The 24,973-nt window shown below is 39.3% G+C and overlaps 1 protein-coding gene and 1 pseudogene across 1 annotated transcript in view; both read right to left on the bottom strand.

Moving 5' to 3' along the window:
• Window positions 1–24,973, bottom strand: part of GPC6 (glypican 6) — a 1,026,790-nt gene that overhangs the window by 159,054 nt on the left and 842,763 nt on the right. The gene's annotated exons all lie outside the window — the stretch shown is intronic.
• Window positions 5,270–9,493, bottom strand: LOC145720681 (large ribosomal subunit protein mL42 pseudogene; annotated as a pseudogene).

The following is a 24,973-nucleotide window of genomic DNA, read 5'->3' as shown; positions in this document are numbered from 1 at the left end:
GGTTACTGCTGAATTGGGAGTGAAGTGATGTGTGCTAATTCCAGGCCAGAGACTTTAATTACCGTTGTGAGACTCTCCGGACCTCTTTTGTTTGTCTTCTACCTTGGCAACTGGCAATGTTCAAGATGGTGGCTACCCCTTCACCCTGAGATCCAGAGTAAGAGGTAAAGAGGTAAGCAAGAGCCAATATAGGGTGTAGCCTGAGTGAGAAATAAGTCTTTGTTATGATAAGCCATCAAGATTTTGGAGTTATTTGTTACTGCAGTGTTACCCAGCCTATCCAGACTGACGCAATAACAAAGTAATTTTTAAGCAAAAAGATCACATTATATAAAGCGAGGGACACAAATTTTATTATGAACCCATGGCTATTAATGTGATTGTTGTCTTGATCCATTAACCTAGGACCACACTAGCCCATATGACAACTGTGTACAATTTAGAATAAATCCTGGCCCCCCCCGGGATGTGTCCTAAAGATCAGAGTGTGACCTGGGTTTCAGGCCCATCAGCCCTCTTGGCTTGGCACCTTATGTTGTGATCCATTTAATTTAAACTAGGCAATGGCATATTTGGTCTTAATTCCTTGTAGGGCTCACACATGCTAACAATCTTCTTTCTGCTGTCTTCAAAACCATTGATTTCTTTTTATGGTACAAGTATTTTTGCAGTACCTTTGTGTTTGCAAAGACTTTTTCACAAAATGGTAATAATTATAATCATACTTAATTGGCAATGTTGATGCGAGTATCAAATGAGATAATGTATGCGAACAATGCTTTGTTAACTACAAAATCCTTTACCCGGTGAGTCATTAGTATCTCCTCTAATGACTACAGTCTTTGGAAGTAGACAGGCAGATAATTCTGTCATTTTACAGATGAGGAAGTTGTGGTTCTACGAGGTACAGTGACTTGCCCAGAACACTCGGTGTGTCATAAAGTCGGGCTTCAGACGGTGTCTTTGGATTCCCAATCCATTTCATCTTCCATTTTCCCACACAAGCGGGCGGAGAGCTGGTGTTTTAGCAGCCCTCTAGCAAACAGGCAGGTGTAGGAAGCATAGATGGTACAATCCAAAACCCTTTGCAGTGTTGAAGATATCATCCTTGCCGACTTATTTCTTTTTTTTTCTCAGTGACGAAATTCTCAGGAAATGATCTCCTTTAGAGAAAGGGCTAAATTCCAGAAGGTTCAGGGTATAGATAAAAACCATTATGCGATGAGAGGAGACCACTGCCATATATTGTTTGTTTCTCTAGACCTAAGTATGAACTCTGTAACCGGATGGGGATGCTCAGAAAAGAGCCCCCAGCACGTCTCCGTGCCCCACACTTGGCATCTGCATTTCCGAATCTGACTCACAGAGTACAAATTATTTATGTATATAAACTTGCTCTAAGCTAAATCAATTTAAATAAATATTTTATGAGTTTGCTTTACTGTGTGCTGTGTTGATTTTTTCTTGGTAATGATGAGAATCTATTGGTCACTGAAGCCACAGTGTAGGATGGTGGAATGCTGTCACATTTGAAAGAATAAAGGCGGTTATGACAAGGGAACATATCTCTCCCGGGAAATGGGTGCAAAAATTAAAAACAAAGGTGCATCACACACAACCGGACACTTATTTCACAGAATGTACAGAGGGTCGGGAGTGGGTAGTAGAAGAACGTGGACACTGGAAACACAGATACAGTTGATTTTTGTTATTTGTGGTAGTTATGATCTGTGAGGTCATTGAGAACACTGAATTAATGAATACTAAACAGTACATTGGTCTTAGGGAAATTACAGGGTTAGGTTCCTGCGAGTCTCTGGTCAACCAATCAATACACAGCCTTTTAAATGTACATCTGTTCTATTTAAAGATATATATATATATATATATATATATATATATGTAATTCATTAACAATGGACTCAAGGCCAACAGCACTATAAATCATACCTAAACGAAGCTTCTCTAACACATGCATTTTCTCCATGAGGTATATCACAGCCTTCTCACACTTAGGACAACCAGAAAGCACTTCAGCCCTAAGCTTGAGAGGGGCCATTTTAAACAGTGACATTACCAAAAAAAGAAAGAAAGAAAGAAAGAAAGAAAGAAAGAAACAAGAAAAAGGAAAAAACCCATTAACATACGACAAATGTGGCACTAAACAGATGGAGAAAAGGATGCTGTTTACAGTAGGAGAGCTGAAACAAGAAGGCAGAGCATTGCCTTGTTTTACCTCAGGTGGCAGCGTGCATCCTGGGCGACTCAGATTTTTGCCACTTTGCACACGCCTGCGAATGATGGACTGCAGGGCTCTGTTGAGTACTGATTTTGGGGTTACACAGAAACTTTACAAATATGGAATTCATTAATGATTATCAGGGTTTGATTCCTGGCTCTGCTACTTCTGAGCTCGACCATGTTACCCATGGGTTCTGAGCCTTAGTCTTCTCATGTATAAAGGGCTGATGATACTGTTGTTTAGAGTAGCGGAGAATTATATGAAAATGGGCATAAGGCACACAGTATGTAGTAGAATTTTAATAAATGATAGCTGCATTATTATCATCATGGAGCAACACAGGGAGGAGAAAACATCTTGGCAGAATAGAAAAGGTATAGGTGGTGCCAGAAAAATCTGGTTTCCAATCCAAGTTCCATTACTTGGTAGCTGTGTGACTCTGGACAAGTTATCATTTGTCCAAAGTCAGAGACTCAATTTTCCGCTCTGTAAAATGAGCACGATAATATCAAACTCACAATCATGTCTAAGCGTGTGTTTGTAGAGTAAATTGACATAGTATGTGCTTTAGCATATAAGGACCTCAAAAAAAGTCCATTTCATTCTCCATATCCCTATATTACTTCATCATCAACTAGAATTTTTAGCCAATTGATATGGGTATTTATAATTTTTTTAAAAAGGGAATATCCTTTCAACCTGCCCAATGGTTGCATAGTATGTGAAATAAAGGCAATCAGGCATTCATGGGCACACACATACACACACCACCATCTTCTTCCCCTTCCATGTAAAAAAGAGAGAAGGAAAGAAACTTTGGGCAATTTTTAAAATAGTTTTCAAAAGTAGGATTTGGCAATTACAATGCAAAAGAGAAAAAGGGAATTTGGCCATTATTCTTTAAAATGTTTCAAAATTTACTTCATTTTAAGGGTTTCCTAGTTTACTCAGCAAAGGACACTTGACTAGTGAGAGAGACTATCTGGGAATTTGATAGAAGAGGGGGCTTTTATGTGGGTTAAACAAAGGTTCAGTGACAACGAATAAGATGGTGGGGCCCCCCGAGATGATGTCCATGTCAGATTACAGCTAAGCCACAGACCAGGAGTGGATTCCTGATAAACTGAGTTTAAGATAAACTAGGACACTTGGCAGGGGAATTGAGAAACAGATGAAATGAAGAACTGTTAGAAAATCTATTTGAAACTTGTCTCTTTTAGATATTTCTTGATTTCATGCACCATCTAATTATGTAATATCTATTAAATACACAGATCCAGGCACAGGCAAGACATTCATCTAGAATATGCCTGCCTCTTGATTAAACAGTCCTGGAAAAGTTTGATCTTTCCGACTGCACTCAGTACTGAGGATCATCCTGACCTTGTGTCCACAACCCAGGTAAGGAAGAGTTAAAGAACAACAGCCCATTAGGCTGGCTGAAAAGTTAAGCTGACTTAAAGCAATGGCCACCCATTCATCATTTCCTAATGGGTCTTCAGCAACACGTTCACCAGAGATAAAGGTAAGAAGGCCCTTTTTTTTCGTTCTACTTCTTGGACTTCTGCTCCTACAGGGTATAATCTAGAGCTTCCCCTGCATGTTTCTAGTTTAGAGATCTGGGCTTGTCTCCAAGACTGTACAAATTCCTAAAACATGTATGTACAGTCTTTCATCACTCAGCTTATTTTGAAAAGAGCATTGATCTGAAATGTGAACGAGGCTCTGGTTTGTACTGCCAACGGCAAGTCTACAAACAGTTTATTTGTGCATCAATCTTCATGGGTATGACTGAGAATAAATATTCCCATTTTGTTTGAGACAAAAACCCAGACATGAAGAGATGAAGTAACTAGAATGAGGCAGCAATGCAAGATTAAGAAAACAAACAAAAAACAAACCCTATTACTAGATAAAGAAAACATGTAGTCAAGAACTAGAAAGTTCTTGACTTCCAATTCAGATTGCTCCTGATTGATAGACTGTGCTCTTAGTTCTCAATTGAAATTAATGATATTCAGTGGCTGTTTAAATAATGCAAATGAACAAGTTTTTAATCATACCCTTCACTATTACCCAATTTAAACCTGTGCCTTACAGCTTCATTTTAGAAGCTTTGCTCTTGTTAATCACAGTATCTTGTTAACTATTGTCAGTCTCTGCCAAAAAAAATTTTTTTTTCTAGAAAAATAAACTGAGAATTTAACAATCTGCTTTGCAGAAATTTTCAGTGAATATGATTATAGTGAATATAAACAGTTCAGAGTGGAACATACGGGGTTCTAACATGATCCTGTCATATAAAATTAGATTAAAAGTAAAGTTGAAATGGGATCACTCTGTTGTATGGACATATGAGTATGCTAACAATTACTCTCAGAAAATGCCTTTTATATTTCAGGTCTAACCATTGTTAAGTGAGTTCTAATTTAAATGTCAGTTTCCATAAAAAATAACTGGGCTTGGAGATCGTTTTTGTACCCTCATGGTTTAAGAAGGTAAATTTTAGTGATTTAGTTAGAGCAGTTTTATTAGTTTTGTTGGGGTTTATTAGTTCCCTTAGAAGACCAATGCATCACTTATTTTAAAATGAGTGCTTTACTTTTGGGAAAATATGAAAGAATCGATCCTAGCTTTCAAGTCAAGGACATTTAAATGTGAACATTACACGATCCCATTCACCAGGTCAGGCTGTTCAGCTATTTATGGATAAATCTCTAAAACAAGACAGTTCCATGGAGCTCATACCGAGAAACTCCTACGGAATGGTAGTCACCAGATAAGAAAAGTTTTAAGGAAAATTTTAAGCTGAAGTCAACTTGTCCCTGTATGACCCAACACTTTGTGTCCTAATCAAATACTCATATAAATTTGCTTGTAAGAGTCTGGGGCTGAATTGTGTCCTTTCCCCTCCCGATTCACATGTTGAAATCCTAACTCACAATACCTCAGAATGTGACCTTATTTGGGAATTGGGTTATTGCAGATGTAATGAGTTAAGTTGAGGTCATGGTCGAGTAGGGTGGGCCCCTTATCCAATATGACGTGTGTCCTTATGAACAGAGGAAATTTGAACACTGACGTGTGTGCAGGGACATCACCATGGGAAGCCTGGAGTTATGTTGCCGTAAGCCAAGGAATCACCAGAAGGGAGCAGAGACGCCTGGAATGGATCCTTCCCCAGAGCCTTCAGAGAGAGCCTGGCCCTGCCAACACCGGATTTCAGACTTACAGCCTCCAGAACTGTGTGAGAATACATTTCTGCTGTTTAAATTGTTTAAGCCTCTCTGTTGGTGGAGCTTTCTTATGGCAGACGTAAGCAAATGAATACAGGGTCTTTTTGGAAAAAGAGATGGTCTCTGTTTTTCTCCTTTGATGTCTATACCAATACTGAAGGGGTTTTGTCTTTCATGAACAGGAGCATAAACTTCCTTGAAAGAGTGCTAATCCTGACCCTTCGGATCCGGTCTCTAAATCACAAGTAGTACAGAATATCGAGACAAGCTGGACTTTTTTTTAGAGATGGAGGGTGATGGTCTTCATGGAGTTTGGAGTGAAAGGAACATGCGAGTGTGTCCAGGGAAGAGAGGATGTTCTGACCACTCGTCTCTGTCCTTCATTTCCAGGACGGTTCGGGGGATTCATCTGTCAGTGTGATGAAACCCCCTCCTTCCTATGGCTCCAACTCAGTGGGAGTATTTCTAACTGTGCAGGACACTGGCTCAGTGCATCTTTCATTTCTCTTAGAAATTACATTCTATTACTTAGTGTTTTAGGTAAAAGGCAGTGTCTGTAAGTTCAGCTAATATGAAGAAGTTCATGAGGACTAAATGTTTGTGCCCTTTTGAAAGTCATATGTTGGAATCCCAGCCCCTTATGATGGGAGTAGGAGGTGGGGCCTTTCAGAAGTGATTAGGTCAGGAGAATGGAGCCCTCCTAAAGGGGATTAGTGCCCTCAGGAAAGCCTTACAAAAGAGAGCTCCCTAGGCCCTGATATGCATGGGACCCAGAGAGAAGACAGCCTTCCATGAAGCTGGAAGTGGGCCCTCACCAGACACTGAATCTGCTGGTGCCTTAATCTTGGATTTCCCAGCCTCCAGAGCTATAAGAAGTAAACTTCTGTTGTTTCTAAGCCACCCAGTCTATGGGATTCTGTTAGAGCAGCTGGAACTGACTAAGGCACAGACCAATACCTTTTGAAACCTGCCAAGCCCAGGATGCTGGAAAAAGTTGGGTTATGAAGACACCTGAGTGGCTCGTAATGAGGCCCCTGAACTGTTCCTCGTACCTCCATGGGGGAGACAGAGTTTCACACTAGCACTGAGTGTGCCTGGGCTCTGGGATAGGCTCTTGATAGTTACTAAGTCCTTCACAACACTCCCGCAAGGTCAATACTATCTCCCCCGCCCCCTTTTTTTTTTTACATGAAGACATTTTATTATTTTGCTATATAACACATTAGTGAATATACTCAATTGCATTTTCTCAAATGGCAAATGAGACACAAGATAACATCTTTTTGATTCCTGAAAACCTCAGTATCACCTGTCTTTTGGAGGATTCAGTTTCCTACGACATCTATGTCCACGAGGATACCAACGGTGCTTAGTAGTAAAGAACATTTTGCTAAGTTTTTCTATCATGGGTCCTTGCTCAAAGTGCTCATATTTTTCTTCGAATCTGGTTTTCAGTACTTGGTCATGTGTTTCTTCATTATTATGCACAGGATCTGGCCGAGGGATAGGTTTTGTATGTTCATATGGAATGTCCACAGAAGGGTAGTAGCATACTATCGTCCTGCCACCCGATGTCAAAGCAAGCTCTACTTTGCAATTATAGTCATCTGGTAGAGAAGAATATATAGATTTATGACAAACACAATATAAAGCTCTGTCTTGAACTGGAAAGTTTCCAGATAGTTCTGTTTGATATCGCCCATTTTACTGCAGCTGACGCCATGGTGAATCAAGATGCTTATTAGGTGGTGTGAAAGAAGATGATTTGAAGAGAGACTGATTTTAAAATCTTCTTCCAGGTATACCTATTTTCGTCCCTGACAGCCGCTCACCGTGAGCCTGCCATCTTATCTCCAATACTATCTCTCTTTTATAAATGAGGACATAGTGACTCAAGGCCAGGTAACTAGTAAATGTCAGCACCAGCCCTCCAAAGCTCAAGCTTTTACTCTTTCTATATCTGTATTTTTGCTTAAACAGCAGTCGACCCTTTCAAAGGACATGCTGTTATTATTATTATCGTCCCTATTGTTGTCGTTACTCTATTGCCCCAAACGTATTAGGGTAGGGGAGTGAGAGACACAAACGCACCCTATAGTGTTTCTGATACTCAAAAGCACATATGAGCTGGTATGGCCTATGGGAGTACTTATCTTCTATACTTTTTGTTTATGATCACATACAATTTTATAAATTAGGATTTTTATTTATTTTTAAAGATTTTATTTATTTATTTGACAGATAGAGAGAAAGCACAAGTAGGCAGAGAGGCAGGCAGAGGGAGAGGGAGAAGCAGACTCCCCACTGAGCAGGGAGCCCGACATGGGCCTCGATCCCAGGACCCTGGGATCATGACCTGAGCCGAAGGCAGCCGCTTAACTGACTGAGCCACCCAGGTGCCCCTAAATTAGGATTTTTAGAAATACTATAAAGTAGTGTTTCTCTCAGTATCTTCAAGAATGACCACTGTTATCAGAATAAGCTGGGATGCTTATAAAAATACAAAGTCCAGAGCTCTACAGAACACCGAACACTGGACTGAGCTGGAATGGGCAGAGGATGCTGCGGAATCTGCATTTTTAAAGAGTACCCCCAGGTGGTTCTTATGCAAATTAAATTTTGAGAGCCACTGCTATAAAGGTTGGGGAGCAAAGGTCTCTCAGGAAAATTCTTTGCCTCTGGCACACCGAGCTTCTACGTGCACAACTTCTGCCAGGCTCCAGTTATTACCAAGTGCTGTAGCAGGTGCAGAAGCCTGGGGGTACGGAAGGGTCACAAAAAGGACAGCACTTCTGCAAGGCTCACATCAGAGGGAAAGAGTTGCAAACTTTGTTCAAAACAGTTTAACAAGTGTATTTGAGCTCAGCTTAGAGGTGCAAGCCACGGCTGTGGAATAATGGGGTGCACTGGGATTCCGAACATCTTTGTCAAAGAAAATGTGGTGCTGATAGCCCCAAACAAATTCTATCATCTTTATCACTCTCATCTCATGAAAGACTCAGCCTCAAGCAGTTGCTCCTCTATCATTTATCCAAGGTGGACAGTGGGCACCATGTGAATGAATGGATAGTTTGGTTTTGATTTACACAAAGTTCAGGAGCAGAACCAACTACCCACATTTGAAATGATCTCACAGCTATGCTCTCTAGCTTAAAATGCCTCACTTCTTCCATTGTTATAGGAGGAGAGGAGCACTGATCATCTGAAGGACTGCTTGATCTTACCGGGCAATTTCAGTTCCCTGGAGTCCTATTTAGGAAAGAAGGGTTTCAGGATTCTCAGCGGCCTGAAATAAGGGAGTTTTATGTGTACTTCACGTTCTCTGATAGAATCCAAACCTGTGTCAAAACTCATACAGAGCCATTATGAAATGCGTGTGCTTTAGTTCTGGAGTGGGGAAGAAATACCAGTCCATCCTGAAATGGCAACCATTGGTAACTGCCGTACTTGCGAAGTGCTATTGTGTCCGGCCTCAGCGAGCATCTCCTGTACTCTTTACGGCGCCTCCAAGGAGGTTTTATCATGTCCATTGTACTGATGAGAACATGGAGGTCCTGGGAGATTATGCCCTGGTTACTCAGAGAGTTAATGGCCAACCTAGGATTAGAACTAGTGTCTGTGTGATGCCAATGCTTGTGTCTATAACCATTACACTTTCTGTTATGTTTCTGCTTCTCTTTCTATTAAATGGGATATAGACATGGTTTTATTGGAGGGGATGATAACAGTTTTTCATAGGTTGAGCTCGAGTTTTTCTACTGAATGCCGTGTTCGGCACCCTCGAACAATGATGAGACAGAATGACTAGTAGGGCTATAGAATATTCTGTAACCCAACCATCGCTGTGGCTTTCAGGATGGGATGTTGCCATGCCCTCTCAAAGACAGACCCGTCCCTGGATTCACAATAGGTTCAATGAGCGTATAGATTCTCACTCATTGCTGTCCTTTTGCTTCCTCTTTCCATATCCTACTATTTCAAAATGGGTATAAAGAGACTATGTTCACAAAGGAAGGTATATATCTGACATTTTTATTTCCGTACAAACATGCCTAAAGTCACTGATTTAAAGTTCAGAAACAGGTGTAAGTTTTGGACACTTCTGAAAATAAAAATATCTCCATGTTTACACACTGTTGGTGTAGATTAAGCTGACACGATATAATTTTGCCTGATTTGCAACTTATACTTACTAGCATTGGGATCCCAAACAGTATTGCTCTTGGTTATCCTGTCTCATTATCCTGCGAGGACGTCAAATGCTGCATTCGATTTGCAAAATTCAAGCTGAAGTTAGGAATTCACAAAAGGTGGTAATGGTTGCCCCTTACTCTGAGGAGTGATGTTAATACTCATTATCTGTAATGTGCACAGGGGCATTGCCAATCACACATTGATACCCCCATTTTGTAGATGAGAAAACTGAGTTCATAAGCAGTTTGACCAAGCCACACTGAGACCCAGGGCTTCGGAGTTCAAACCCAGGCTTGTTGACTTCCACATAAGACCGTGTCACCAGAGAAGAGACATTCCCAGCTTGTTGGGAAGTGAGCCTCACTTATAATAAAAGAGAAGAACTTAAACGTTTTTGCTTTTTTCTTTGTTGAAGTTCATACCATATTTGGGGTAGAGTGGAGAAAAGCCTTATCTTATCTTCAACCATAAACTGAGGTTTTTTAAAGTGAGTTTCAACGTTGTGGCGGAGGTGTGTGAATAAGCTGGCTCTGGAGACCAGCTTGGGGAATGGAGCACGTGGAGGTGAGTAAGTCAACTTTCAAAGGCCTGACAGTTCTGCCTCCTGAGAAAGGCCTGAGCGCCTCTTGGAAGTCTTCTCAGGGTCATGTTTAGCCTTGGAATGCTGTTCTCTGATCACTCTGATTTCCTTGAAGTTAGGACAAGTGATGCAAGATTGGTAAGAATGCTATCAACTTTTCACAAATGCATAATAATCACTGCTTATATTAATAGAGTGTTTGCTAGTACACAAAGTACTTTCTTGTACTCTTGTACAACAAACCAAAAATATCTCCAAGATCCAAAGTTCATGCCATAGATTGAAGCAAGTCACATTGTTCCTCGGTTTCTTCCTGTGTAGGTGGGGATAATAACATCACACCTGGCCACAGTGGAGGTAATTACATATTCTCACAGGGTAGCTTAAGGGAAGTCTACACTTCAGAAGAGGTGAGCAAAAACAAGATTCCCTAGTTTGCTTAGAGAGGGATGGGCACAATGAAGAATAGAGTGCAGATTGGAAAAACAACCGTTTAAAAAGCATTAATATATGTTTGGGAGAGATCAACTATTTTATTCTTGCTACATATTCATATCTGTCTGTCTTTTCAGACAAAGAATAGGAACTAATATTCAAAGTTCATTTCAGGGGCTCCTGGGTGGCTCAGTCATTGAGCAGTTGACTCTTGATTTCGGCTCAGGTCATGATCTTGGAGTCCTGGGACTGAGCCCCACACTGAGCCTTAAGTTGAACCCTACGTCAGGCTCCGTGCTCAGTGGGGAGTCTGCTTGAGGAGACTCTTTCCGTCTCTCTCTCCCTCTTTCCCCCCAAATAAATAAATAAATCTTAAAAAAAGAAATGAAAAAAAATTCATTTAAAAAACATACTTGAAATACAGAGTATCACAACAGTGTGATAATACCTTTTGGGTTATATGGAAATATTGATGGTTATTTGAAAGCTTATTATTAATGAAGTTAAATCTATTCCCTTTGCTTTTGATATCTGCCTGGTTCTTTTGTCTAGGTTTAAAAGCAAAAAACACGTGCATGGAAATATAAAATATAACAGGTGTATATTTGTTTAGTAGGATCCTTTTCCATTAGAAAAGAAACTAAAATTCTTGAGACTAGATTCTCCTTTCAGTAGAATCAAATATAGAATTTGAGGTCAGGGGCGCCTGGGTGGCTCAGTTGGTTAAGCGACTGCCTTCGGCTCAGGTCATGATCCTGGAGTCCCTGGATCGAGTCCCGCATCAGGCTCCCTGCTCGGCGGGGAGTCTGCTTCTCCCTCTGACCCTCCCCCCTCTCATGTGCTCTCTCTCTCAAATAAATAAATCTTAAAAAAAAAAAAAAGAATTTGAGGTCAGTTTTGTAACTCCAAAGTCCTGGTAGTTCTCACTGAAGGCTTGGACCTATCCATGTAAATGCATCAGGACAAGAAATCTGGTTTGTAAGTGTCAACGTAAGCCTATGTTATTATGCAAGTTATAGGGTCACTGAACATCGAGGGAACACTGTTTTTCCATTTCCATCTGTCCCATTTGTGTATCACACATTTACAAAGTGTGTAGAAAAAACACACATAAGAAAATGATTCTTTTAGGCCAAGTCTGCCTGCCTACAGTTATGTGAATTGGGAAACCTAGACAGACAAAGCCCACGACAGAATCATATTCCAGAATTCACAGAAGCAGATGATTGCAGAACCAGTTGGAATGTTGAGAGAATTCTAAGCCCTTCATATTCACACACAAAAAAAAATCAGCTAGTTAGGAGCTGGGAGTAGACATGAATTTTATCATCCAGAAACACCACTCAAATTCACTGCCCTAGCTTGCATAATAGTTCATGCTCTGTAAACTCATTCCTGAAGGAAACATTAGGGGTACAGCGTTTGTTCTGTGTGTGTGTATATGTGTGTGTGTAGGAGTGGGAGACAAACGGACATTTGACATAGGTCCTTTACTATTTGAAATTTTATACATTCTTTTTTTGTTAAAGATTTTATTTATTTATCTGAGAGAGAGAGCATGAGCAGGGGAGATAGACAGAGGGATAGGGAGAAGCAGGCTCCCCTGTTGAGCAGGGAACCAGATGTAGGGCTTGATCCCAGAGCTCCAGGATCATGACCTGAGCTGAAGGCAGATGCTTAACCAACTGAGCCAACCAGGCACCCCAGAATTTTACACTTTTTTAAAAAAAGATTTTATTTATTTATTTGTCAGAGACAGAGAGAGAGGGAGCGCGCACAAGCAGGGGGAACAGCAGGCAAAGGGGGAAGCAGGCTCCCTATTGAGCAAGGAGCTCAATGCGGGACTCGATCCCAGGAACTTGGGATCATGATCTAAGCCGAAGGCAGACGCTTAACCAACTGAGCCACATAGGTGTCCCAATTTTACACATTCTTAAGACAAGAGACCAAATTAAAAAAAAATGGTTGTCCAGATTCTTATCTTTCTTTTTCTTTAAGTGTAATGTCATACCTTATATTGTATCTTTGCCCAAGTGCTGAAAACAGTTTAATTAAATGTACCTATTTCAATAAATTCCTTGGGCAAATAGACTACCATAGGGGCACACAAAGAATGTGAACATTAATTGCATTTGAGATTAGCCCTATTGAATTAAATTCTCACACACGGATGCCCTTTGTTCTTAAGCCATAAATAACAGGTGTTTATATGTCCAACTACTGATACATTTACTGTACAATAGTCTTTCCATCAGTTCAATCTGGAAAGAATCTCCAATCTAAGTAAATAGTAAAAAAAAAAAAAATCTACTTGAAAATTACCCAGAAGGAACATTGATGCTATATTTTATTATGTGCAGTGCTTTGGGGAGAAATAGCTGGACTCTTTGCCTTCCTAATAAAAAAATCTTTAGGTAACTCCAGTTCAAAATAAGTTTTGTAATATACAATACCAAAAAAAAAAAAAGATAAAACCAAAGTACCTCATAAAAAATTCAATTTGCTGATAGATTAATTAAATTCCCTACCTACCCAACCCTGACTGAATCTGGCCCAAGGGGGTAAAGTTGAAAGATGAGTTTGCTAATTAATGTTAATACGGTGAATGGCACAATTAGAACAAACTCACAAAAGAATGAACATCCCTTGGTGAGAGAGTCAGTACAAGTGTGCAGGGGAATTCTCCAAATATGCACAAGCTATTTAGCATAGAACAACTGAAATTCTATTAAGTTTGATTTGACAATGATAATGCCTGAGGTAACCTTATAGAGAAATGTAAATCAAATATGAAATAACTATTATTTCAGGATTACTGTAATCACACTTTGATAACTTCAGTCCAAAACTCAAATCCTGAGAGACTGATATCTTCGGCTTTCCTGATCACAGACACTTGGGCAATAAAAGAATACTTAACATACCATCCTAACCCCATTGTAAATAGAACAAAAGAGATTTTCAGAAAAATGCATATTTCCATATTATTCTTTTAAGATGTGTAACAGGTAAAGTTGATTGTGTGTATTTATTCTGCTGCAAATGGCTGCAATTCTTCCCTCTCTGTGTCGCATTCCTTGCAAAGTGATTTGCAGTTTCTCCCATCAAGAAGCAAAGTGTATTTCTTGATTCCTTCGTGCTGAATGTCCTGTGCTTTGCTTTACTTAATAGAATGCATGGAGGTGATGTCATCTAGTTCCAAATATAGGCCCCAGGAGGCTTCCTGGTGCTGCTCAATCTAACCTTGCTACCACCAAGTGAACATGGCTGGGCTAGGCTGCTGGAAGATGACAGAGCACAAGGAACTGGGACACATCACCCCAGCAGAGGCTATCCCGGATCATTTAGTCTTCAGCTAACCTAAAAGCTCACTGCAGAAGCATGAGTGAGCCCAGCAGAGACCAGAAGATCCACCCAAATGTCCCTAGGCCCAATAGCAGGTTTTAAAAATCTTGAATAAGTAAATGATTAGTTTTCTAGTAAGCTGCTTAGTTTGGGGTATTTTGTCATGCAGCAAAAACTAACTGATACACACTTGCAAAGAACTATTAGTGTTCCTTAAATGTTTATAAGATATTGCTCATACTGCCAAATTTGGAATGGTCACAGATGATGATAATAATAATGATAATAATAGCTATTTTTAATGACCTTAGCCACTCTGTACCTTTCTAGATACAGAAAAACTTCTTCCAAGTTGGAGGGAGAAAGACAAGTTAAGAGCAAAGGCTTACATTCTGGCTCCAGCACTTAGTAGTATTGATACTGACTCAATAGTCCCATGTCTGTGCTTTGGTTTCCATGCGTCTCCAGTGGAGAAGTGACAGTGCATATGCAGTATGGTGGGTATAAGGATTCACTGAGAGGACAAGATGATGTATTTCACTCACGCAGTGCATGTTTCCTCAAAATATATTTGCTTCTTATGATTATTTAAAGGGCCTCCAAACAATTTACCTTGAGGGATGTGAGGGGTATCACTGCACAAGGGAAGATGCTATGGGTGACAAGTGGCAGATACCTTTTAAATAGTGAAGCGCCAAGAGAATGATATTATTTTTTTCTTATGCCTTTCAATAATTTTAAACACCTAATAGTTCTTTGTGCTCCATGGACTCAATAATTCTGCATCCTTCAGCTAGTGCCTAAAACAATTGGGGAATGCGATCACTTCACATGATTAACAACAGTGATAATCTTAGTCTGTGGCAGGTATTACAGCTCTTACCCTGAGACCAAATGAGCTTCAAAGACATGAAGTGACTTTCCCAGGTTCACCTATCACCGAGCAGTTCAACAATGAGAGACTTTAGGATTGTTGACTTGGAGTTGATTGCTCTAGCTCTCCGAGACTGCTTCCACGAAACAGGCCAAGTTTCTCATACATATTGATGAAAGAAAAGAAATCACGACTAGCTTGAAATAAGGATTGAGATGTTAAAAAAAAAAAAAGGTTGATTGCTGATCCATCTCAGGGTGGGACTAACAGGGCTATGATATTGAACGTCATTTTTTTTTTTTTTTTAGTAGGAAAAGAGGTTTCCCACCATGGCTAGTCGTCAGGCAGAACCCATTTTCCCAGGCACAGAATCGGATATAAAAAGGTGCTAATAAGGTCCTCATTGATTTTGTAGGCAATGAGAGATGTGGTTAGGGCAGAACTTAACAGTCACTTCAAACCATGGTTAATTAGCCCCTTTAACTCGAGAGTATGTGCACATCTGCTAAGTGTAAAACATAAAAACTATATTGATAAATCTCTCACCCATCCAATGTTGCACAGAATTGTGTGTCATATTGTGCTAGGCTCTTCTCCCTACTGTAAATCGCTCCCTGGAAATTGCACTGGCTTTTTTCAGGAACTCTGTATATAATAGGGCCATGAAAATGACGGATGCTGAGCTTGTGGTCTTTAGGCAAAAGCCTTAAGAAGAATACTGGCTCCACAAGTTACTAATTCTTTAACTTTGGACAAGTCATTTAAACTTACATGCATTCAGTGCCCCTGTCCGTAAATTGGTGATAATATCAATTGCTTTGAAGGATTACTGATGTCCAGGGTAGCGCCTAAGTAGGTGCTCTAATTGGCACATTGACACTTTTCTAACTTATTCCCCCAAGTGACTCTTGTTATCCTCCTCCCATGTCAAATAAATAAATAAATTTCATTTTTGGTTACTTATAATTGTCAGAAATAACTCTTGCTTTCGTGGCAATGAGATAAAAGGTGACTGCATTTTTCTCTAAGTTCTTATATTGGCATAGTAATTTTGTGAGACTGAAAGTTGGAAAGTTCATACATAATCTTTATTTGCTGAATCTTGGTTATTGTATCCAAAACATATCCAGAATCTTTATCTCACTATATAAATAAAGACTTACTAAAGATTCATTTGTTACTTTAGGCAACTAAAGTATCATTTTAGGCACAGAGGCAAGGTCACTAAGTTTTCCAGGCTGTGCAAAAGAAAAACCAACCAACCAACCAACAAAACAACTAAAGCCATGAGCCAAAGGACAGATTTTAATACGTGCACAGTATAGAAAGGAAAGGGGATCATCAGTGGCATTTTTAGCCACACCTTATGTCACCACTGATCTTGTCTCCTTCAGTACAACACTCACACACAAACCAAAAGTGGTTCTTCTGTAGAACAACAACAACAAAAAACTGACTGCAGAGGTTTCTGATTCATACCTGTAAACTCACTTATTCACTGAGAAATTTCTGACTCAATGAATAAAAAAGTACTAAGCTATAAGGCATCTTAAAGCTCTAATACAGGATTTGTTTTATGCCCTGCCCATTTATAGCTTGAACTTTTCCTTCACATGTGTTAAGGTATTTAGACTTTAAATAGCAAATAAATAAAAGTTTATTCATAATGTTTTTGTTTTCTCTAAGTAGTAAAGTAATTCTTCTGCATGATTTCACATGCAAATGTACAGCTTTAAGTAAAGATGAAAACTTAGCTTTGTGTTACTTGTGATCATTAAAAATATCTGACTCTTGGAGTGTTCGACTCTGTGTTTTAAACAAATTCTAGTTCACTGTGACTTCTACCTCTTATCCTGTTGTAATTTCATGCAAATACGACATACGCTTTACCTTAAATTATCTAATTTTAGGTAATATTTACTTAAATTATAGGTAGTGTCGAGGAACAGTTATTAAATATAGTAAACCTTTTATTATAAAACATTCTAGGGGCGCCTGGGTGGTTCAGTCAGTTAAGCATCTGCCTTCAGCTCAGGTCATGATCTTGGGGTTCTGGGATTGAACCCCACATCGGGCTTCCTCCGCTGCAGGAAGTCTGCTTCTCCCTCTCCCTCTGCAACACCCCCTGCCCCTGCTTGTGCTCTCTTTCTCTCTCAAATAAATAAATAAAATCTTTAAAAATAAAAAAAACCCATTCTAAACATATAGAAAAACAGAATACTGCAATGCACACCCATTTACAGATCATCCAGCTTTGACAATCATGCAGTCTTTTGTTATTAGTTTTCCTAACACTGAGTTTCATAAAATTTATGATATTTGGAAAGACTCTGAGATTCTCTGCAATGATATTTTCAGAACTGGTTCTTGGTGTTCACTTTTTTGGTATTGTTTTAAATAAAGTCATAACAATGAGAAACAGAGCACTATTTTCTTTCTGTTTTAAAATGAGACTTGCAGTGGATTTTTCTCATCAAGTTTTTATTTTTTTAATGGTGTGTTTCTGTAGGAGCATTAAAGTGTACTCTGGTTGCAGATCAATATGACACTGACTAAATATAGATTTACTTACGAGGTAGACTGAAAGGAGCCATGTTGGACAAATGAGTAAATAATGTCTCTCTTAACAAGTTCATAATTATGTATTTATTACATGGGCTCTTCCACAATAGCTCCAGGGAACTGTTACAGACTCTGCCTGAACAATGCTCATTCTAACAACCAAACCCCATATACTCGGGACAGCTATGAGGCTGGGCATGAAGCACTGAAGGAAACAAACTAATATGAGTCGTATTATTGCTTTTTCTTCCTTCTTGGGAAGGAAGATGAGAACAAATGAAATTCAGAAAAACACTGCCTACAGAGACCAAGGAACCCTAAAGAAATTTATTTATCTTGGGATATTTCAGATGTGTTGTATCAACAAGAAAGGGGAAATAAAATATTACACATAGATATTATGTAAAATTATATTAATATATAAATTAAATATAAATGATGTATGTAAATGATATATGATACATAAAGCAATTAGAATATCTAAACAAAATATTAAACAACCTAAAGTGGTGTTTTAAGTGAGAAAAAGCAGAAGGATAAGGAAAAGCAAAACCCCTATACGTTGGTTTGCATACTGTCACCACTTGATGTTTTGTGCATGTTTCCTTCTTAAACTGAATTCTTTCCCACCCCTCTTGCACCTTGAATTTCTATTCATTTTGTAAGATGTAGGTCAAAAAGATCATCTCCTTTTGAAAGCTTTCCCTAACTAAATTTGGCAGCCCATCATTTCTCTTTCTGTTAACTGTGGTAAGAGCTGACCTTTCCTGGGAGCTTACTGATACGCTGTGTTCTATCTATGCTTTATCGGACTTATTTATGCAACAACCCCTCTGAAGTGGGCACTTATTATGCCCCGTTTCAGAGATGAGGAAGCCAAGGTTTAAGAGACAAAGTGACTTACCTAAGTCACACTTTGTAAAACTTTCTATTAGAGCCCTTCTCAGAAATCAGGGTACCTCATAGGGCCAGTCGGAGGATTTCAAATATGTGTCTGTTAAATTTCCTTTCATTTTAATTTCCAAAGTTGCTAATGGTTTTAAAATGCACCTAGGATTTGTCTTCATCAGGTACGGGAAGGCACACAGACACAGAAATGATTGTCATGAAGGAAGGAGTTGATACTCACAGACCCCTAGAAACAGGAGGCAGAGCATGTAGGCCCAAATGTGGGAGTGTGGGCATCACTCAGGAGGCAGAAGGGGTGATGGGAAAGTGCGGCAAGAAGCCTATATTGTGGTTTTTTGTGGGAAGGAATGGGCAAGGCATGGTAAATATGCTGAACAAGTTGAGGATTAAATAGCTTGGATAATTTCAGTGGGCTCTGGGTTAGGACGGTGTCTCTAGCTGTCTGGCACCTGGCCCTGGGATGATTTCGGGCAAGGGGAGTATTGGCTGGATGTCTGAGTGTCTGATGAAGGAGATGGTTGGGGGTGTGGGTCCTGGATTGGTTGGTTAGCATATAAAACACATGTTCACAGGCAAGTTACTTGCTATGTTTGAGGAGTTAGTGGCCCAGGGAAGGGCAGTCTCTTCAGAATCAGCAAGGCCTCGAGATAAACGGTGAATCTCTATGTTGTACACCACCTGAAACTAATATTATTACATGTATGTTAAGTAACTGAAATTTAAATAAAAACTTTCAAAAAAGAAAAAAGAGATGTCAAAGAATCATAAACTATATAGGAAATAAACAAAAACCTGATTAATACACTAATCTTACTAGAAAACTAAAGACACACTGCTAGAAATGACTGCTTAGACTTCCTTATTGAAAATTTGGGCCCCCTCTGCCTTGGGGGTTTAGTAGCTTCTCTAGACTCCATCTACTCGATGCCAGTAGCGTGACCCCACAGGCAAATGTGACAGTCAATAATGTCTCCAGGCACTGCAAATGCCCCCAGAGGCAAAATCACCCCGGGGTTGAGAGCCAGCATTCCCGATGACTCAGTTTAATTTAGTCATGTTTTCACACAGCTCCTGTCATTATGGATCCTGAAAGCATTTATCATTCATATTTAAAATGATTTTTAATGGCAGAGAAATGGCCTAATTCTCCCTGGTCTCAGGAAGGAAAATGAAGTCACAAAGCACAGACTGCTGAGTGGCAAATTTGAGATGAGCTTTAGCAGGTGCTGTCTAAAAGAACAATCATGAACCCTTCATGAAATAGATTGGTCCAGGTGCCTCTCTGCCTTGGAAGGCAGAATAGAGACTTTCCCAAGCTGCTCTAGTTGTGCTTTGGTGAGGAGAGAAGGAAAGCAGGCCTGAAAACCTCTCCATGACTTCTCACCTGCCTAGCCTAGTGTAGGAAAGCTTATAGAACAAATAGGTAGCTCCATCTTTTTGTTCCTATTCTCTTATACAAGATAGCAAATAAATAGACAAGCTCTAAGTTGACTGACATCAATACTGGATGTAAAAACAAGGCAAGCCTCATCATGACCATTTGAGATTTGCTACAATAGAATGAGCCAGATGTTCACAAATCGGAAAGCACATGCCAAAGGATCTGAAGTAAAACCTAGAGTCCCTTGTTTTCTCGGTACTCCTGTCTGTTGGAATCTGATTAGCAGAGACCAAGAAATTATGCAGGTAAAGTTTGAGAACCAAGCGGAAGCTTGAAAGAGAAAACCAAATGTAGGTAAGGACCAAGGGGGGCATATATTCATCTACAGAAGAGCTACTTTTCGCACACAATGGAATGTTTTCATATCATATTAACCTTCTTTTCATATTGTCAATGACCACTAACTACTTCCTTCATTTCATGGAAAAGATTGTTATAACTGACCTAGAGACGAGGAAATTGAATTTAAAACATGTCAACGTCTTGCTGTTGAATTTTTGATTTACAGACATTTTGGATTCCTAGTTTATTAAGTCATGTCTCCCTCATAAATTGAGAAAAGTATTTGCTGAGAGATAGATGCTCATTAAAGAAGTATTTGTTGAATATGTGATTTGGGAATATAGTGCAGCACAATCCAGACTGGGTTCTACAAGATTGGGTAGAGTTTATATTCTAAAAGGGGAGGAGAGAAAAACTTGAACATAATTTGTTCTAGTGACAGAATTTATAAAACCTTTCTCGCTCAACTTGCTCATGTGGTTCAACCAGCAAAGGTAGTTAATACCTTTGAATAAAATATCTGAACTTCATATTCATTAGGAAAATAAACCTCAAACCCAAGGCTTTTATAAATTCAGTTCTATGGGATGTACTGTTTCTGTAACTATTATACATGCTATTGATGTTTCACAGAGCCCTAAAAGAAGGTAAACCTGAACTAATTAGAATAGTGATTAAAGAAAAAGTCTTTATTTTTATTACCAGTGATATATGCCCACTTCAAAATGGATTATTTAAGTATGCGGTATAGAGAGAAATGGTTCATTGATTTATGTATTTTGTTGCTGCACTTTTGTAAGCTTTATTTGGCATACTAAGGCAGTCGCACCTTAAAGCTCTAAAATTTAGAAGATATATTTATTTCACATTGTGTGGAATGCATATAATTCTTAGGGGCTGCCCTGATTCTCTGGAGGATTAGGTACATTTTTATCCACATTGGTTTTTGGTTTAAACTGAATAGCTACCCTTTTTGTTTATCAGCTTAAAGTATTTATGTATTACAGAAAGCTGGAATTTTGTATATGGAAGGATTTACTGAAGTTTTGGGTTTTTGTTTCCTTGTCTTTTTTAATATTTGGGTTACTTAAACCCATCCTTTTCTAGAAAACAAAAAAAAAGTGTAGTAAAAGTGTGAACTTAGTAAATACTCACATTTACACTTAGTAAGTACACATACTTACTAGTACATGTGAATTTATTGAATATATCTTCAAAGTTAAATGTTGAATTGAATGATGCAGGTAACAGATACAGTAATTTTGCTGAGAACTTTGGTGATTGGTGCAGTGAATTCATACTTTAACGTCCCCCTCTTTGATTCCAAATAGAACAGTGACAGAAAAACTATATAAAATAAATTAATAGAGATGAAGTGATATGAAGTATGAAACAGTGACCATGAGATATGGACCATGGAGTAGGGTTGAGGGGCTCCAACAGGCATTTGATGGGATTCCCAGAAGGAAAAAATGGAGAAGATGGTAGAGAAGAATTTTTGAGAAGCAATAGTTGAGAATTTTCCAGAAGTAAAAAAAATATGAGTTTTGAGATGAAAGTAATTGTGGTGTTACATCTCCAGTCCTGATCTAGCCTGTGTAAAAATAATTTAGAACTGAAACAGCAATATTCGAATACTGTGTTGGAGGGAATGTCAACACAAGGTTTAAAATTAATGGGTATTGTCTTTCAAGTGAAAAGCACTGTAATAAATGCACTACCTTAATATTTATTATGGTGAATCTAAGGACAAAGGAGATTAAATATGACACATCATTTATTTTTTACCAACTCTGGAAAACAACAGGAAGTCATAATTTGAGATAATGTAATTGTATGAAGCTTCTCATTGCTTTCCAGAAACAATATAAATGCATTCTTTCAGTGATTCTGTTCACAATAATGGTGTGTACATGGTTCTCTTCTGAATTTTCATTGTTATTTTTTTTTATTTTACAGACTAAACAGGATCTAATGAAACCTGGATCTGTTAAAAAAAAAAAAAAGAATTCCAGTACTATGAATATAGGCCTTACTAATGAAGCCTATATTTATAAATGTACAACTCCATTTAATCTTCTGCTTTGGGGCCATTTGTAATTACGAGGGCTTACAAAGAATGACCAGAGGCTGTCTGATCAAGGAATCTGGTGATTTTTCTCTAACACTATTAGCCATGAGGTGCCGAAAATAGGATTGTTTTCTGCCTATCATGGAGTTCTATTTTGATTTTCTATCGCACTAGAGAAAGGACCCGTGTTCTTAGAGGCCTTCATTTGTATTTTTGTCTTTCCCCTCATTGGCCTCCTCCTCTCATCTACTCCTGGGCTTTGCTAATATCACCTTCTTTAAACACCATCCATCCTTCAATATAAATTAACGAAGTCTGTTTTTTCCATCTCTAGCATTTCCTTGGCTAAACAACCTGTGCTTTTTTTTTTTTTTTGTATCTAAGAGAACTTGCGTCTTTTTATTTGAGAAATTAATACATCAATATTACTTCCTTCAGCTCTTGATATGCCAAAATAAGTCAAGGGGTTGTGTGCTAGAAACTGTTGCAAATTTATAAACAATCTTAACTTGGGATGACCTCTGTTCTGAAGGAATTTACAGTCTAATTGAGGACATTAATTCATTTGAAGAAAACCAGAGCTCCACGACAGTATACGTGTCAGAGTAGAGAAACAATGAACTGTTTCAATGTATCATCACGTTTCTGTCCGAGTTAGTGTTTGTCGCACTGACATCTTAGTGATGATTTTATTGATTGGTTGATGCAGTTACGTAGGTGATCAGGGAAGGTACTTGGCACCTGTATCATAGTTTATACCTAATAGGAGCTGAAAAGTGAGACAGCAAAGGCAATAAACTGTTTTCCCCAAAGGTGCTAAGATATTTTTTGTTGTGTTTCAGTTTTTGCATAACTGCAGAGGATGGACAGTGAAGTTATTTACCAAGTTAAGCAAGCCGGGCTCAGGCACAAACATGTCGAGGTGGAGTTGACTTCCTGTTTTTCCTATACTGACATGGCTGAGCCAGAGCCCACCTCCTCCCACAGCGCCGATGTCAGCATATTCAGGAGGTGATTCATTTCTGTTGCCTGCATCATAATCAGCCTCAGCATTCTACCACATCATGCATCACTGTCAGACCCCCTGACTCCTTGATATCTTGGTCCCTGTGAGAAGCCTGGAGATCAAATCACACCTGATAGCTCAACTCAGAGCCAGAACACCCTGCCTCAGGAAGTAACCATGAGGGGCACTATTTTGTATGCTAACTTTATGCAACCTCTCTGACAGTCCGTGATCCTTTTGCGGTTTTCCAGGGGGCACCTTAATTCATTTGATGTTAATCACTTTGTTAGGTCCTGTAGCAGAATCAGGCAATTGTCAAGTGCTGCTCCTTCTCGCGTCACCCACGGTAACTTCCAGTGCTGCCTGTCTCCTGCCATCACTGAGATATGGGCTTTATCGGGCCCTGGTCACCTCATGGGGATGCCACTTTCCCCCAACGTCCCCGGGCCATGCAGTCCAACCTAAATGTGGCTGCAGAAGTGATTTTGACATTTGTCATTGATGCAAGGACTACCTCAGAAACCCTTTTAACTCAGTTATTCCTCAACTCTAGTCAGTACAAGTAATCCCCCAAACCCACCCAAACAAGAATTCTTGAAGATAGTAACACATCTGTCAACTCAATCTATCCATAGAGTTTATTTCTTCCAGCCCCTACTCACAGGCTCTTTCTGTTCCTGCCGTGTTATCTTAGCCTTTCAATTCTGTACCATCAGATTTTTTTTTTAATCAGTGAATTTTTTTATTGTTTTATTTGAATGGAGACCCCACTAAAAACAAATTTCCTCTAGGTGAGCTGAATATAAAGAACATGATTCCAAGCATCTCTTCCCAGCACAGTCTGCTCTGTAATACGCAGTTTTACCATCCAGCATATGTTGAAAATGAAGCTACCGGCCCATTGTCAGTAGGGCATGGGCTCCGAGTTGCTGACGAATTTGAAAATAATTGATTGTTACATGTCCTCACCTGCTCCACCTGGGACTCACAATTTACAAATACAAGTCACTTGTCTGGGGTGAGAGCTTATATCATGATCTTAACTTTGGTCCCGTGCTCTACTTTCCTCAGCTGAGTTAACGGCCTTAGGCACACACTTGTAGTCAGTTGGTGGACTCCTGTGTTATTGCAGCAAGAAGGAGTTCCGGAGGCAATTTGTTGCAATTCCCACAGTTCATAGATTAGCACGTGAGGCCACCCAGCCTTGTGAGTTTGTGTATTTAAAAATATTATTTTAGAAATTCTTTCCAACTCTTTAGCTCTCCTTGACATTGGAGTTCCCAAAGAGCATTTCCTGAAGTGTATTCAGAAGAAGACTCTGGAACTTGTAGAATATTCTTAACAAAAACAGAAACCCTGCCTTCCAGTTTTCATGTGTGCTCCGTGAGGCATTTTGGAGAAGAAAAAAGAAAGAGGAAGGGCAAATTCATTGAGCGTCTATTAGGAGAGGCACACTCCATCGACCAGTGAGGAATAGCATTTGTTGAGGGCTTGTCAGGGGCCACGCAGTGTCCAGAGTACTCTGTGTGTAGATCATCTACCCACTTAATCCTCAAACAGCCCTGTGATGGAAGAACTATTTTTACCAACCCCATTTTACAGATAAGGAAGTCATGGCCGAGTCACCCAGCTGGATTCACACCATCTTAACTAGAGGAAATCTCAATGTTGCTCTGTGGAGTGGGTGTTATTTCTCCCAATTTACACATAAGGAAACTCAAGCTTATAGGGATTGTGTGGCAAAAGCTTGGGAGGTGAAAACATGCGGATATGAATTCCAATCTACCTCTTTTCCT

The sequence above is a fragment of the Leptonychotes weddellii genome, chromosome 3, assembly GCF_054177405.1.
Source record: "Leptonychotes weddellii isolate Sample4059 chromosome 3, ASM5417740v2, whole genome shotgun sequence".
Lineage (NCBI taxonomy): Eukaryota > Metazoa > Chordata > Mammalia > Carnivora > Phocidae > Leptonychotes > Leptonychotes weddellii.
The sequence above is the reverse complement of the archived record's forward strand: the minus strand, read 5'-3'. Positions and strand labels throughout refer to the sequence as shown.